At 46.6% G+C, this 14,692-nt stretch overlaps 2 pseudogenes; both read right to left on the minus strand.

Moving 5' to 3' along the window:
• Positions 1 to 1,554: 1,554 nt before the first annotated feature.
• Positions 1,555 to 3,601, minus strand: LOC143272238 (ski oncogene pseudogene; annotated as a pseudogene).
• On the minus strand, positions 3,506 to 5,574 carry LOC143266721 (GRB2-associated-binding protein 2 pseudogene; annotated as a pseudogene).
• Between the last annotated feature and the right edge of the window lie 9,118 nt (positions 5,575 to 14,692).

A 14,692-nucleotide genomic window follows, 5' to 3' on the forward strand; every position in this document is an offset into this window, starting at 1 on the left:
GCCAGCTAGAGTTAAGATGGAGCATGCTCGCAGAAATGATGCACCTGCAAGTGAACAGGACATCAAATGTTGAAGCAAAAGCAGTTGTGGGACCTCACCCCAGAGCTGAAGTTTACATTAGTTTTGTCTAAAGCTGAACCAAAAAGGCCAGGACTTTGTATTTGCTCCCTGCCCCCTCATTGGCCATGATGTTCATTATGGGTAAGTCAAACACTACAAAGGGACTCAGCTGAGACTAATGAGCAAATTTATCTGACCTCAGTCATGAATACTGGCTCTGTGTCGATTCCCAAAAAATGCATTATGTTTATTTACGACAAAAATACTGAGTACAAAGCACGAATCTCTAGCCTAGACTAGAAAAAATATACCATGGCTACTGAGGGAAACAAGATGGTGGACAAAAACCTACAAATGACTAGAGATATGATTCAGCAGTTTAAAGCTGTTGCTGTTCTTTTAGAGAACCAAACTTCATTTGCTAGGATTCATGTAGAGCAACTCACAACTACCTATAAATTCAGCTTCAGTGGATCCAACTTCATCTGCTGACTTCCACTGGCCTCCACACATATTGAACATGCATACACACACAGACACACAAACATAAATTAAAATAAAATCTTTTAAAAAGCACCTATATAGAGTGACTAGATGGGCTTATATGAGTCTCATCTAAACTGTAAAGATTGTTAAATATAAAATAGTGACAATACCAAATGCTGATAAGGATGTAGAAAGACTCACTCATTTATATAATCTTGTTGTGAAAATGTAAGACAGCAGAGATATTCTGGAAAAATACTATTGAAATGTCCTATAAAATAAAACATGCCCTTATCATATAACTCAGCAATCTAACTGGTGGGTGAAGTAATGAAAACTAAGGTTCACGTTGAAGCCTGTGAACACAGTAAAGTGTTTGTAAAGCTTTATTTTAAAAAGCACCAAATCTTGGAAATAATCCAAGGGCTTCCCATGGGAGAATGTTTAAATAAACTGGATAACCTACATAACAGAATACTTCCACAAAACAAGAGACACACTATAGACAAACTGTTGAGTGCTTGAACTGAACTTAAAGACTCATTTTGTTAAATGGACACAGACTCAAACTGCTTTTAAAATATTTACCTTCAATATCTATAGATGAGTGCAGTTCATAGTTCTCAACAAAAAATATATTTTTTTGCACTTGGTGTAAGTTCCTATAGAGACCCACAGCTGGTCAGAGTGCAGAGAATAAGAAAGTGTGGAATAGCCGGGCAGTGGTGGCGCATACCTTTAATCCCAGCACTCAGGAGGCAGAGGTAGGTGGATCTCTGTGAGTTCAAGGCCAGCCTGGGCTACAGAGTGAGTTCTAGGAAAGGCTCAAAGCTACACAGAGAAACCCTGTCTCAAAAAAAAAAAAAAAAGGAAGGAAATGTGGAAGTGTGGAATGCTCAGTCCTAAATACAATAGCTCTAGCACTCATTCTCTCTGTGGGGCCCAATGGACAACATGGAAGAGAGGACAGACAGATGGTAATGAAAGACCCCCGAAGGCAGTCTTCCCTCTGGAGAGACCCTCGCCCAGAGATCACACCGAGACCACAAGTCAGATGCAAACAGCAAGAGGCTTTATTCAGGAACACGGGTACCCGGGGCAACACAGTCCCTCAAGAGGCTCAAGAGACTGGCGCGCCGACGGGCTGGAGTGGAGGGTTTTTATAGGGTCTGGCAGCAGGAGCACGAGGAGCATGGTTTACAGGGTTCTGATTGGACGATTCAAATGAGGCCAGGTTCAAACTCAGGACAGCTCGTGGTTTTTCCCCAAGCTCGACACGCCTGCTGTCTGGCTCCAAGTTGTTTTTCTGACCTTTAGTACCCTTTTCTGGGGCCAGGTGGCCGGCCATAGACACCCCGTGCTTTTCAGACCTTACTCGAAATGGCGTTAGGCTAAGCTAGTATGCTGGGGTCTTTCATTCCCCCATTTTCTTATCTCAGGGAATGGAATCCTCCATTCATGGGGAAGAATAGGGATGTGGCTCCATTTCCACCTGGTTGAGTCGTTGGTATTGTTGGGTCAATACCAAGGTCTGAACAATAGAAACACGTTCCCTGATAAATTGGACAAGTCTGTTTAGGATGCAGGGCCCGAGCGTCAGAAGGAGCAACAAAATCAGAAGGGGTCCCATAAGGGTGGAGATGAGGGTGGTGAGCCAGGGGGACTTCCCGAACCATCCTTCAAACCATCCCTGCCGTTCTTCAAAGAATTATCTCTCACCACCCCAGTATGATACCGGGCCTGGGTGGCTAGAGGGTGACTGAGGTTACAGTAGCATTCGGAGCCGTGCTTGGGCGAATGGCCGAATTGGGTCGGGGGGTAGCCCTTGGGGGTGCCGGAGTGGGTAGAGAGGGGCGCTTTTGGTCAGAGAGAACCTGGTTGGGACCTATAGAGGCGGAGGGCTCCGTGATTTTAAGCTTAATCGTAAATACGACTCCCTGGTCCCGTCCCGTCATGTAGAGTCTAAGTCCCCATGTTTTACCTCTAATCCAGTCTTGTGTTATCTCCCTTCCCTTCTGAGTAAAAGATATATTCAGGGGGTTGCAGGTGAAATTTACACAGGGCCCCCCCCTTCCAGTAAGTGTTATCTCTTCCTGACGTGACAGTTCCCCAACAACGTCCTTGGGTAAGGGGACGCCATGAGTGGCTTTCTCCTTGGGTAGCCCTTTTTACCCTAATGAGGTCCCAAGTGGATGAAGGCTTCCAATAGGTATTACCAGTTGTTTCACATCCCTATGCTTTACAGAAGTAACTTTCATAACCCCCACATTGTCTAATCATCTTTCTGTCCCTGTCTCGCTTCTTGTCTTTCTCACGTTCACGCTCCCGTTCTCTTTCTCTCTCTCTCTCTCTCTTTCTCGTTCCCGTTCTCTTTCTCTCTCTCTCTCTCTTTCTCGTTCCCGTTCTCTTTCTCATTCTCTCTCTCTTTCTCGTTCCCGTTCTCTTTCTCTTTCTCTCTCTCTTTCTCGTTCCTTCCCTTTCCTTCCTTTTTCCTTCCCTTCCCCTTCCTTCCTTCCTTCCTTCTTTTTCTTCCTGGGGTGAGAGTCAGACTCCTGTGAGGGGGCATTTAGCTCACTGGAGTATTCACGTATTAAAACTTCAATAGCCCCTTGCACTTGCCGAAGCACTCGTGGTACACGCGGACGCTGCGCTCGCTGAGCTCCAGGCCCAGCGCCAGGCTGGCCATCAGCTCCTTCTTGCAAGGCGGCGGATAGGCGCCGCCGCAGAGCAGCGATGCACAGGCGCTCGGCGTCCGTCTTGGTGATGAGCCCGCACGAGGGCGCGGAGAAGGGCAGGATGCCCATGACTTTGAGGATCTCCAGCTGGTCGGCGGTGCAGCGTGAGCAATAGATGTGCAGCTCATCACAGACTGAGTTGATCTGCTGCAGTGAGAAGTCGCGCAACACTGAGTTAAGGATCTGTGGCAGGCACAGACGCTTCTCACCTCCCACTATGAAACAAGAGATGGTCTCCCCTTCCAGCACGGTCTCACAGCGCTCGTGGAGCGATCCGACGGCATGAAGAAAGGCCCGGGTAGTACAAGCGGCGGCTCCTTTATCACAGCTTGGCAACCTTGGAAGGTTCTGAGGACTGCCGCACATCTGTCCACTCCTGCATGGTGTTCTGCAGGGCCTGGGTCTTTTCCTTATCCAATTGGATATAGTCTACCTTCTCATCCGATGTGACAGATGATGTGGATGGCTTGCGGTGAGGGCTCGGGGAGCCTGGCTGGAAGTCCAGGGCTAGGTAATTCACACTGCCAGTACTCTTCTTTGGAGCTGGGCTGTTGGTGCCACTGGGAACAGGGGATGAGGGACGTAGTTCTCCTCGCTGTCTCCCGAGTCTGTACTGGTGGCGGCAGTACTGGGAGGAGCTGGAGTTAGCGGTGTGGTTAAGCCTGGACCAAGACTTGGTGAAGGGGAGCTCATCGATGACAGTGTTGTTTCTCAGGTCCAGGGGTGTTGGCTTTGCTTTCCGGTCAGGCTTGAGGTTGCGATTGACCGGGGGTGGCTGGATCTCACTTCCTCAGCTGGGACCTCTATGGATAGGAAGGGCTGTGGATGGGTAGCCAAGCGGGTCAAAGTGATGGGGCCCTGGGCTCATGGGGATGTAGACACTTTGGGAATTGTCCCCTGCTTGTTCCATAGCCAGCAGGGTAGAAGAACCTGGGTTCATGGGCACATAGTTGTCATCAGAGCTGGCACTGTCTGATCGACCCACGATAGTCTTCCTTGGAGATTCAGCAGACCAACTGGCACTCTCTCCGCCTCGAGTTGGGTACTCATAGGTCTCACAGGAAGAAGCTCGGTGGAGTCGGCTGTTGTCCATTGCGGGGAGGGTATTGCGTCTGGGGATAGTAGCAGCTACAGATCTACTATGTTCGCTGATTGGAGGTCTTTGCTGAGGGCTGCCCCACCGAGGTGTTTCTGCCTGACTTGGCTTGGGGGGGCGTGGTGGGGGAGCTATGGCTGAGTCTCCAGGAGTGGCCATTGTCATGGCATTGTGGTTTTTGTCCAGTGTGAATGTTCTAGGGATCTGGTAGGCTGAGAGAGGGGTGGTTGGAACATCCATATTGTCCACTAGGAGGTCTCCAAACTCCCGGCACAGGGTGTTGCTGGGTGTCTTGAAGGTGTACGCATCCTCAGTGTCTGTCTCGGACCCTGTGAGGCTGCCCTTGGTGTGGCCTTGTGAAGCCAGGCTACGGGGGAGGTCATAAGTACTGTCTTTGAATTCTGTATTGTGTCGGCTTGGCTTGGGAAGGCTATAGAAGCCATGGACTTGACCGATGACTCCATTGACCCAGTGTCCATTGCCCTGGGCAAGTTTTTGCATGGCTGTATCACTCTTCTGCCGGGTGCCCTGAGAGAAGCTGGCACTCCTCGCATTTTCTGTCCTTTGGCTTATGCACTGGTGCAAGTAGAGATACTCCTGAGGTGCACTGGTGGACAAGGCAGGCTGGATGTGGCCTGACACAGGGGGCTCAAACGTGAACAGAGTGGGCTGACCAGAGTGTGAAGGGGCGGAGGACTTCCTTTCTCGGAGCAGGTGCTGAGTGGAGCCGCTGACCTCAGCTGGAGAAGAGTGGGAACCATGACTGGCTGAAGAAAGGTTTCTCAGGGAGTCTGTGCTCTCCCCAGCCTGAGTGAAGCCGCAGATCTGGCAGATGCTCTGGACCCACTTATTCATGTCGGCCTCTGTCTCAGCCACCAGGTAAAAAGTACGCTCACTGGTCTTGATATCGAACACAAAACTGTCCTGCAGCTTTTTCTTGTTAAAGGTCAGGCCTGTATCCACCTGCTCACACAAGTTCAGGTTGATGATCCGCAGGGGTTTCTTGGAGTGCTCGTTCTTGAAGTATTCCAGAACATCTGGGTCGCTACTCATCCGGCCACTCCGCAGTATAAACCAGCGTTTCTTCCAGGCATAGCGCCTCAACTTCTTCTCGGGAGGTGATTTCCTCAGCCAGCCGGTGCACACCACGTCGTCGCCGCCGCCGCCGCTCATGGTGCACGCCGTGAAGGCTCGAGGGCCGGGCACCGGAGGTGTCGGTGGAGGCAGTGGACGCGCTCTGAGCACAACCACCACACACAGCCCACAGGAACTCGCAGATTCCCTCGTCGCGGCGGGCGGGCTCCGCGCGCCCTGGGTCGGCGGTCGAGCCTCTCTTCCACAGATCCGCAGACCGAAGCGGAACCCGAGCGGGAGCCACGGGGACCAGAGCTGGCCGGCCTTCTTTCAGTGCACCCTCCCGGCCGCCAGGCGCGCCGTCCCGCCTCGGCAGCAGTCGGGCTCGGCTGGGACTCTGCCGGGACCCGGAGCCGGGAGCTCGATGCCCCGCGCTCCGCCCCTTGGGGACGGGACCTCCCACGAGCGCTCCCTGCGGACCCCACGCTGCACGCGCACACACAATGCCCGCGCGCGGTGTCCGCTCCGCTCCGCCCGCTGGCGCTTTCAGTGAGCGGGGCGCGATCTTTTCCTTCTCCCTGCTCCGAGGAGGGAGCCCGGGAAGGCGTACGGCGGCCCGATGGCAGCGGGCGCAGGGACAGCGCGAGGACTGGCGGCGAGGCGTGGGGCGTCGCCGGGCGTCAGGGAGGTCGTGGTTCCGCGGCGGGAGAGTGGGTCTGCACTCCAGTCTCCGGCGAGGGCGGGGATCAGCATAGGGACGAGGCGCAGGGCGGCTCTGCCCCGGGGGGGCGGCCCTCTGTCCTGTCCCCTGCGCCCCTCCCCCACCCGGGGGCGCGCAGCGGGTTCGGGGGGCGCGGCCGCCGGGGAGGTCGCAGCCGGCGCCGCGGCAGGGGCCGCCGCGAGCGGAAAACAGCGGCCCGGCGGGCGGACCTGGTGGGGAAAGACCGGCGCAGCCCCGACCCTCCGCCCGCGCGGGAGACGCAGACGGCCGGGGAGAGCGGGGAACGAGGAGGGGAGGCCCCCCCAGCGCCGCCCCGGACCCCCGCGACCACGCCGCGGCCGCGGGGACAGGAGGAGGCGAGAGGCGCACCGGCGCCCGCCGCCGCCGCCGCCACCGGAGCGGCGGAACGTGGGGAGAGGAAACAATACGCTGGTGGAAGGGTCAGGAGGAACGGGGAGCGGGAGAGATCCGCTGATCCGGCTTCCTATGACTGTTTCTAGGAGGAGAATGGTTAAACAGAAAACAAAAAAGCGACAGACAAACACAAATGAGACTAACACACGCTGCGCGGCTTCGGTGTAAAACTGAAAGCAAAAACTCAGATGGGGACACGGAGTGTTTGAGTTCTCCATCCCCTACCAACACCACGTATTCTTCTGATTCGGGGGTGGCCCCGAAAAACCGTGCCCCGGAGGGGACTTCAAACCGTGCCCCGGAGGGGACTTCAGACCGTGCCCCAGAGGGGACTTCCCGTGCTCCAGAGGGGACTTCAGACCGTGCCCCAGAGTGGACTTCAGACCGTGCCCCAGAGGGGACTTCCCGTGCCCCAGAGGGGACTTCAAACCGTGCCCCAGAGGGGACTTCAGACCGTGCCCCAGAGGGGACTTCCCGTGCCCCAGAGGGGACTTCAGAGACCCGTGGAACGTCTTCCAGGGTCGCAGTGGCGAAGTCCGAGCTCGTCAGCTCCTTCAGCCCCACTGACTCCAGACCGATTCAGGCGCGCAAACAGACAACATTCAACATTCAGACAAACCGACAACACTCAGACAGGACAGAGAGGACATACACCAAGGCCGGCCGGCTTACCTCCTGACAGTGGGTCGGTGGTCCCGAGGCGGGGGGTCTCAAATCCCGGACGAGCCCCCAAATGAAAGACCCCCGAAGGCAGTCTTCCCTCTGGAGAGACCCTCGCCCAGAGATCACACCGAGATCACAAGTCAGATGCAAACAGCAAGAGGCTTTATTCAGGAACACGGGTACCCGGGGCAACACAGTCCCTCAAGAGGCTCAAGAGACTGGCGCGCCGACGGGCTGGAGTGGAGGGTTTTTATAGGGTCTGGCAGCAGGAGCACGAGGAGCATGGTTTACAGGGTTCTGATTGGACGATTCAAATGAGGCCAGGTTCAAACTCAGGACAGCTCGTGGTTTTTCCCCGAGCTCGACACGCCTGCTGTCTGGCTCCAAGTTGTTTTTCTGACCTTTAGTACCCTTTTCTGGGGCCAGGTGGCCAGCCGTAGACACCCCGTGCTTTTCAGACCTTACTTGAAATGGCGTTAGGCTAAGCTAGTATGCTGGGGTCTTTCAGTAAGAGCCATAGACTGACTGGGATTTCTGTGAATTGATGCCTTTTAGACAGGAGAGGGCCATTACCCACGTGAACTCACACCACATGTGAGTCTAGTGCCCAAATTCTACACAAGATCAAGCCAATAAATGTTCTATGATGAACTGGGGAGTGGCTCACTAAGTCCCACATCCAGATGATGAACTATTGGCAGCTGGGGAAGGGAGAATAATTTTTCTTCATCAGTGTGATCTCTGATAGGTTGTCCATGTTCCCATAGATGACCTCACACTGTAGCTGGAAGCATCTCCGGTCCCACCCAGCCCCACAGTCCCACAGCTTCTTATAAAATAATCACTCAAAGGCTTAATATTAATTGCAAATTATATGGCCTGTGGCTCAGGATTCTTACTAGCGAGCTCTTATAACTTCACTCAACCCATAACTAATGATCTATGTATCACCACGTGTTCCATGGCTTTACCTGCCTCCCATTACATGTTGCTCCTTGGAAGGTGGTTTGGCATCTCTCCCTACTCTCCTTTCTCCTTTCACTCTCCCCCTTGGATTTTCCCACCTAGCTCCATCCTGCCCTACCATAGGCCAATGCAGCTTGATTTATTAGCAATGGGAGTAACACATATTCCACAGCATACAGAAAGACATGCCACATCATCACACCCATGTGTGAATGTGAGTTCAGTGGGTTAAAAAGAGAAGACAAGAAAGTTGGGAGAGGGACATGCAGAAGGGGTCTGGGAAGAGTTATAAAGGGTACTAAAGGGCAAAAATGATCAGAATACATTATATAATATATGGAATTATCAGAAAGTAAATAAATATTACTACATGAGTTCATGTATATAATAGTCTTTAAATCCTATGAAATATACATAGATAGACATTATAAATATTAAGATATGGGGGCTGTATCTAACTGTTAAAGGGGTGTTTAAGGATAAAGCAAGATTTTGATACTAAGATATTTCTGTTTCTTAATTGTAGTGTGGATTTCATAAACCTACCATGTAACTAAATTATCTAGAATGATACACATCCACACATACATGTGTCAAAACATACATACTGATGCCAGATACCCAACAGCCATTTTGTAAATTCTGCAGTGATTTCTATGGAAACTCTTAGAAAATATAAATTACCTAACTATATTATTTGACAACACTAAAATGTTAACAGGGACAAATTCAATTCAAATCCTGTAGTTGCCTAAAAGTTTAATATTGATCAGTCAATGTATAATTTCTTTAAATGTGTTTTTGTTACAACAATATATTTTGCTGTGCACCAGTAAACTGAGGTAAGAGAATGACAGGCCCCAGGTGGGAGTCCAATTGGCAAGAAAGAGGAGGGATTGTATGAGCGAGAGTTGTTGAGACCATGATTGGAAAAAGCACAGGAACAAATAGCCAAACTAGCAGAAACACATGAACTATGAACCAATAGCTGAGGAGCCCCCATGGAACTGGATCAGGCCCCCTGGATAAGTGAGAGAGTCGATTAGCCTGAACTGTTTGGGAGGCCTCCAGGCAGTGGGACCAGGACCTATCCTTAGTGCATGAGCTGGCTTTTTGGAGCCTGGGGCCTATGCAGGGACACTTTGCTCAGCCTGGGTGAAGGAAGGAGGGGACTAGACCTGTCTTGATTGAATCCACCAGGCTGAGCTGAATCCCCAGGGGAGTCCTTGTCCTGGAGAAGGTGGGAATGGGGGCTGGACTGTGGGGGGAGGGCAGAAGGAGGCAGGACAGGGAATCCGTGGCTGATATGTAAAATTAAATTAATTATAAAATTTAAAAAAAGGGAGAATGATGAGTTAGTGATCAAAGTGAAATAAATGGAGAGATGGCACAATGATGAAGTGTTGGCTGCTCTTGAGGAGTACCTGAGTTTGGTTCTCACTACTTAGGGCAGGGAGCTTACAACTGCCTGTAACTCCAGCTCCAGGGGATCTGATGCCTGCTTTTGGCCTCCACAGGCACTTGCACACAAATGGTGCCACACATACATACACACAGACACACGTTCATACACATAATTACAAATAAATCTTTTAAAAAGATGAAATAAATGAGACATTGAAAAGTAACAGTAATCGTAATAAAGACAGGTTTTTTGTTGTTGTTGTTGTTGTTTTGGTTTTTCAAGACAGGGTTTCTCTGTGTTATCCTGGCTGTCCTGGAACTAACTCTGTAGATCAGGTTGGCCTCAAACTCAGAGATCTGCCTACCTCTGCCTCCTGAGTACTTGGACTAAAGGCATGCGACACCACTGCCTGACAATAAAGATGTTGTAATTGTTTATCCACCATGCTAAAAATCCAAAGAGTTAAGTAAGTCCCAAATGAAATAAAAATATGCAAATATCTATTTCTATAGCAATTTAAATTAAAAGCTTAGGAAAACAATGTCACCATCTTGATAATGTAGTTTATTTAAATTTTAACAGGCTTGTAGTTTTGTTTTACATCTTATCTTTTGCTTTCATTTTATGGTCATGGACATCACTTTTAAAACTCTATGGGATTACACATTTAAATAAAATTATCATGAGTAATTTGATTCAACATTAGTATTCACGAGAATTTGCTAAAACACTCCCTTCTCCATCCAAGTTTGATGACCATTATTATATCGCAGGCATATCCCTCTGGGAACATTTCATCACACAACTAGAAAGGGTTGAACACTTTCTGTAGGATTATAGTATAATAAATCACCAGACGTCCAATTTTATATCATAAAACTATAACAAATATTTAATGCTAATTTGATAAGCATGCCATAAACACACTACAAAATAATTGTATATCAAATGACTACAGCCAAGAAATAAAATGTGTGGCCAATATATTTACAAAAGAAAGGAGACACATAATCAGTATAATATATTGTAAGAAAGTGAAACTTTATGATTATAAAACTCTAAGGGAAGCAATGCACTGAAAGGATGTTTTGTAACTATGCCATGAAAGTATAGAGTTCCTGGGGTTGGAGAGATAGCTCAGATGTCAGGAATGATTGCTGTTCCTCCAGAGGACCCCCGTTCACTTAACTACAGTTGCCTACTCCAGCCCCAGTGGATCTGATACCATCTTTTGGTCCCCCAGGAACTTACCTGCATGTGCACACATTCATACACACAACTGCACACACACACACACACACACACACACACACACACACACACACACGCATGAGTGAGCACACACACACAAATAAAGTAACATGAAAATTTTAATCTCTCTGTGTGTATATGTATGTATATATGTGTGTATATGTATATATATATATATATGTATATATATATATATATATCTGTTCTAGATTACTGCTACTCAATAAATAAAATTTTGTCATAGACAGAGGATAACCATAGTCAAAGCTCTGAGCAGAAGAATGAGAAGGTCCATCCAAGCTCCCAAGTTATTAGTTATTAATAATTATCAAGTTATTAATAATTATCTCCCATAATTATTAGAGAGAGTTGTCTCATGCAGTATTGTAAAGGTTGTTCATATAATTTGTTTCTTATTTTATGCATAATATAAAACCCAAAATTTACTCTTATGATCTAAGACTGGATTCAATATTGGCATGGCAATCATCACTAAATAGATTTGGCTTTCAAATTAACATACCTCACCAACTACCTCCCCAGTTTCCTTTCCTCCATAGATAGATTTACAGAGTTCTTTGTGGTCTTTGCTTTCTTTAGATACAAACTTCTTAGTTGTGGTCTGTCTTTTTGGATCATCATTCTGCAAAACTATTGTCATGATGGTCTTTGATGAACTTCTTTTTGCTAAATCCTAGACACTCTTCATTCTCTTTCTTCCTATTTGATATCACCATGTGTCCCCTTCTGATTCCCATTAACCAAAATTTTTCTTTCTTAGAGGGTCAAGTCATCTGTAATCTAATTTGCCATCTTTCTATTTCCACTAAGTCTCACTGAGTCTCTTAGAAATAGTATGTGAAGATGAGGAATGGCTCAGTGGATAAGAAATTTACCATACAGTCTTGATGAAATGAGTTGGGAACCCCAGAATGCATGCAAAAAACCAGACACAGTAAAGTAAGTGTCTGTACTCCATGTGTGCCCCTATCGGGTGATAGGAGAAAACATGGCGAATTCCAGAAGCTTGTGGTACCACAAGCTTGTCACAACCAGCAAGTGAACCAGAGAGATCCTGTCTCATACACAGTAGAAGGTGAGAACCAATACCTGTCTGAGGTTGTTTTCTGGAAAACACACATACACAAATGATAAGAGTAACAGGAAATGCCATACTTCCCTTCATCTTCTATCTGTCATGCCTCACTTATCATCTGTTTACTGATGTTTGAATGCTCAGGTTTACACAACCCAGACATCCATTCTCCTTATGAAATACCTGTATTCTGCAACTACCCACATGACCTCTTCTTAGTAGGTCACCTGAATCCATTGTGTTCAAATCATATTTGCTATTCACTTATTCCCAGAATATTACTATCATTTGATATTATTACGATTTGATAAATAACCCAAACAACCTATATATTTATTAAATGAGCGGTGACAATCACACATGATCTCACCCGTGCTGGATAGTTTTATGTCAACTTGACATAACCTAGAGTTATCAGAAAGGAAAGACCCTTGGTTGAGAAAAATGCCTCCATATAATCCAACAGTAGGACACTTTCTTAATTAGTGATTGATAAGGGAGGACCCAGCCCATTATGAGTCATGCCATCCTTGGCTGGTGGTTCTGGACTCTATAAAAAAGCAGGCTGAGTAACCCATGATAAGCAGCATTCCTCAATGACCTCTGAATCAGCTCCTGCCTCCAGGTTCCTGCCCTGTTTGAGTTCCTGTCCTGACTTCCTTCTATGAAGAACAGTGATGTGGAGATATAAGCTGAATACAACCTTTACGCCACAAATTGTGCTGGTCATATGTTTTGCCACAGCAATAGTAACCGTAAAAAATCAAACCTTGCTGTCACTGCCAACATTTGTTTAACTGTCAGTGACTGAGCATTGTCAGTACACACACACACACACACACACACACACACACACACACACACTCACTCACACACACTCACACACACACTCATCACAGTCAATGTGCATAACATTGGACTATATCCCTTCAAAATATAGTACTGCAGTTTCAGAAATCATTCAGGATACTCATGGAAAGCCAAATAATTATCCATAGTAAGATATAAATGTTTATGCACTTAGGCAGTGTGAAAATACTGGGCATTCTACCATTATATAGTGTCCCCATAATCACTGATAACTAATTACAGTTTTATAGTTTTCATTTAATGCATTGATAAGAAAGCCTACAAGTGGCATTTGTATCCTTTAGTTACAGATTATAATCTTGAGCGTAAATTACATTTGGAGAACTGAGATGTCCTAGATAGGTCTCTATATCTGTGGAAAGGACCATGACCAAATGAAACTTATGGGGAAAGGGTTTATTTCAGCTTATATCTTAGGGTCCATCATGAAGTGAAGTCAGGGTAGGAACTTAAAGCAGGAACTTAGAGGTTGGACTGAAGCAGAGATGGTGGAAGAACATTTCTTATTGTATGGCTCCCCACGATTTGCTTAGCTGGCTTTTTTATACATCCCAGTACAACCTGTCCAGGGGTCACATGACCCATATTGACCTGTGACCTTCCACACTAATCATCAATTAAGAATATGACCCATAGGACTGTCCACAGGCCAATCTATTGGGAGCATTTCTTCTCAGATGGCATCCCCAGTTTGTGTGAAGTTGGCAAAAAGCCAACTAAAACAGGGAGTAACATTCTTCTATATAGATATGAATGTGGGCTGGTACTGTGCTCAGGTCAATTCTTCCCCTTAAGGTGCTTTTTTGTCCAATTTTTATGTTCAATGTTTTAAAGAAATAATGAGTAGGGACCAAATTCATGTGGATTCAGAACTGCTTGCCTAATCCCAGTCACTATGGGAAATATATGATTCCCCTGGGCATCCCTACAATGTCCCAGCCTCACACAATTTACAAAGTCCAGTTTTTACTATTTCTTTGTACCATCAACACTTATATTTTACTTTCTTCACCGCATAAATTTTATTTGTCAAATTATAAAATGCTTTGTGGAAAATTTTATTTAATGATAGCTTATGAGAAAATATGCATAACTAACTTGTCTTTAGATAAAGACAAATCTTGTTTTATTGTCTGTTCTTGCATAAAATAATTTCACCTAAAGACCATTGTTATCTTTGCTATATCTTGTTTCATATTCATTTCTATAAAAAATGTTTTGAGCCAAAGGCTCCTGTCTTTGCTCATAGACCAGAAGATGAAATTGGAGACTTTGATCTGACACTTACTTGAGAACTTAAGATTACAGCAGTCCTCTATTACAATATCATATATAATGGTGAAATCTCAGGCTTCAGGATGTTCCTTCAACATACATTGAAATAGAATTTGTAGAATATAGCTTAGTGCATGATTTTATCTCAGCAACATAAAGTATTTCCAAATTTATGAGAGTATGTTTGTTTTGTTAAAATATAGATTCAAATTCCATTTGTTCATTATTCTAGCTAAATAGATGATAGACAGACAGACAGAGAGATGATAGATGAACAGACAGGCAGATAGATAGAAAGGTTGATAGTTGGTAGATATATTGACGTAGATAAAGAGAGAAATAGACAATGATGATAGACAGAAGACAGATTAGATAGATAGATAGATAGATAGATAGATAGATAGATAGATAGATAGTAGATAGATAAAATTTCATATAATGCTTAGCCTCTGAGAATTGTAGAACTCCACTACAGTCAGTAGGAATGAGATGTGGACCAAGTATGATTCCTAAATTTCTGAGTTGAGCAATGTTGTGTTTTCTTATCTTTTTAATTACATTTTCACCTTTTCAGTGTCTG

The sequence above is a fragment of the Peromyscus maniculatus genome, chromosome 3, assembly GCF_049852395.1.
Source record: "Peromyscus maniculatus bairdii isolate BWxNUB_F1_BW_parent chromosome 3, HU_Pman_BW_mat_3.1, whole genome shotgun sequence".
NCBI lineage: Eukaryota > Metazoa > Chordata > Mammalia > Rodentia > Cricetidae > Peromyscus > Peromyscus maniculatus.